Source organism: Thamnophis elegans, unplaced genomic scaffold (genome assembly GCF_009769535.1).
Source record: "Thamnophis elegans isolate rThaEle1 unplaced genomic scaffold, rThaEle1.pri scaffold_177_arrow_ctg1, whole genome shotgun sequence".
Lineage (NCBI taxonomy): Eukaryota > Metazoa > Chordata > Lepidosauria > Squamata > Colubridae > Thamnophis > Thamnophis elegans.
Genome location: NW_022473647.1, coordinates 42,136 through 45,248, shown reverse-complemented (window position 1 = coordinate 45,248; position 3,113 = coordinate 42,136).

Below are 3,113 nucleotides of genomic sequence, written 5' to 3'. Positions count from 1 at the left end.
AATCTCCATTCCCTCCCTTCTCCAGGGGAAGGATGCTGCAAAATCTCCATTCCCTCCCTTCTCCAGGGAAAGGATGCTGCAAAATCTCCATTCCCTCCCTTCTCCAGGGGAAGGATGCTGCAAAATCTCCATTCCCTCCCTTCTCCAGGGGAAGGATGCTGCAAAATCTCCATTCCCATTCCACTCCAGGGGAAGGATACTGCAAAATCTCCATTCCCTCCCTTCTCCAGGGGAAGGATGCTGCAAAATCTCCATTCCCTTCCTTCTCCAGGGGAAGGATGCTGCAAAATCTCCATTCCCTTCTGATCAGCTGGGGCTCCGGAGGCAGAGAATAGACGGGGTGGTATTTACCCGTTCTCCGAACTACTCAAAATTTCCGCTACCGGTTCTCCAGAACTGGTCAGATCCTGCTGAATACCACCTTGGCTCTGAAGTAGGAACGTATCTGAGGTTGGTCAACTCATTGGTAGAGTCACCATGAAGCCCTTAGGAAAGATATCCAAATGCTGTGATGGGTCTATTGCAGTGGTAACAAACTTGATTTCACGGAGGGCAGGGTTGTGTTTAACTTTGGGCTGTCTGGCTGGGCGTAGCCAGGGTGGGCATGGCCAGCTCAACATCACTCGTGTCAGGGGCACCTGTGGTGGCCTGAGCCCTCTGCCAGTGAAAACTGAGCTCAGGAGGTCCGTGTGTGGCCCACCCAAGCTCCATTTTCACTGGCAGAGGGCAACAGGAAGCTGTTGCAGCCGAAAATGGAGCTTGGGTGGGGCCATGCACGGTCCTCCCGAGCTCAATTTTCGCTGGCAGAGGCACTGTGCTCTGGTCCTTTGTGTTTACAGGGCTATTCCATGGGCCAGATCTAAGCCCCGCAGAGGACGGATCCGGCCCACACGTCTTGAGTTTGACACCCCTGGTCTATAGCTTCGAAGATCTGAACTGTGCAAGCTGTGGAAGGCTCCGTGATAGTCGAGAGAAGCAAAAGATGGACTTCGAAGAAGCAGGATAGGAGAAGCATTGGCGCCTTTGACCTTCAGGGCTGGAGAAGGTCCTCGAGATGACCATGGACAGTCGAGAGAACTGCATTCAAAATTCTCACTCAAGATACATGTGGCAAAGGCTCAAATGATCGTCCTTTGGATACATTATGTGAAGCCCCAGGTCTCTGGAGAAGGCTGGGATCAGTGGTGGGATTCAAATAATTTACCAACCGGTTCTCTGCCCTAATGTCCAGCTGGGTAGGCGGGGCTCGGGGGTCATGTGGGCGTGGCCAAGTCAATGTCACTCAGGTCGATGGGCACTTTGCCTTAGTTGTTACAATGGTAATAACGGTTAACTGGAGAGGCAGTTTCTGTAAGCAGGGCATTAAAGATGAGGCTAGAAACAACACCAGAATGTTTCCTTCCTGCCTTCCTTACAGGATTAGCCCTATAAAGTGGGAAAAAACAAAAGATTTCTCCCAACAACCGGTTCTCCGAACTGCTTAGAAAGAGCCGAGGTGGCGCAATGGTTAGGGTGCAGTACTGCAGGCCACTTCAGCTGACTGTTATCTGCAGTTCAGCGGTTCTAATCTCACCGGCTCAAGGTTGACTCAGCCTTCCATCCTTCCGAGGTGGGTGAAATGAGGACCCAGACTGTGGGGGCGATATGCTGACAATTATGGGAGCTCCCTCCGTTACGCGGTACTAGGGATTCGAACAACCAAACTGCAAACCTTTCTGATCAAAAAGATAAGAGCCGCAGTGGTTAAATGCAGCACTGCAGGCTACTTCAGCTGACTGCAGTTCTGCAGTTGGGCTGTTCAAATCTCACCGGCTCAGGGTTGACTCAGCCTTCCATCCTTCGGAGGTGGGTAAAATGAGGACCCGGATTGTTGTTGGGGGCAATATGCTGACTCTGTAAACCGCTTAGAGAGGGCTGAAAGCCCTATGAAGCGGTATATAGTCAAAGGTGACTTGAATGGTACATAATCCATCCACTTAACATCCACACTGCCCCTCTTCCTTTCCAACTAACAATCTTGAGATGTTAGGTATGGGTCCTTCTGCCCGCCCGTGGGATACAGGTGATTTTTCAGCACCAAAAATGGATGCCATCCAGATAAAATGTGTTTGGTAATGAAGTTTTACAAAGTCTTTCTCTGCGTCCAGGGAATCAAGCTGACCGACGAAGCAGAACCGGAGACTGGAAATTAATAAGCCCTTGGAGTTTCTGTACGCATACAAAACACACACACACACACACACACACAGCAAATCTCTCTTGATTCGATTTTCTGGCTGTTTCATTTCCATTCTCTTCCACCACCATCTGTTGTCCTTCATGCAAACTGATCTTGGCATCCCTCCGATGAGGCTCAGGGTAAGCAAATCTCTCTGGCTTTATCAGCTAATGGGAGACAGCACTAATTGGAGCCAAAGGAAGGCCTCCCTCACTCAGCCTCTGGTCTGGCCCTTTGGCTAATCTAAACTAATGAGAAAATGAGCTTAGAAATGGCCTTAGGGGACAACATGGTTTCCTAACACTCTTGATTTTGTCTGAAAGGAGGGGGGGGGGGAATTTGCAGGCAAGAAGCATCATCTTTTATCGCATAAAATAAAATGTTCCACTGCAATTGGGTGAAATGAACCTCTTCGAATCCGCTTCTTCCGATGAAATTGCAATAAGAGTAAAATGAGTATTATTATACAGGTTGGATTGGCACCTCTTTTTTCCCCATTTCTGTATTTTTTTCCCCCTTTGCCACAAAATATTAATGGTTCACTTAATTCATTGGCTTGATCTGGCGTTTCATTGTACTCGTTTTCGTTAAGCTAGCCAATAAATCAGATCTTTGCCTTTTTAATATTTTATTTTATAAGCTTTTAAACCATTTAGCCATTTTTTAAACTAAGCATTCCTTAACAAGCATCCGTGGTCGAATGATCATTTTATCGCCTGTTGGTATCTTTTCCCATCTGCAAAAAGATAGAAAGGAGAACTGCGCCTGCGCGCACAAAAGTCCCCCCCCCTCCTTCCAGTTCGGCGTCTCTCTCTCTCTCTCTCTCATATACAAGAGCCACTGCGCAGGCGCCCCCGCGCGGTCCTCCCATCTTCCTCCAGCGCGCCTGCGCGAG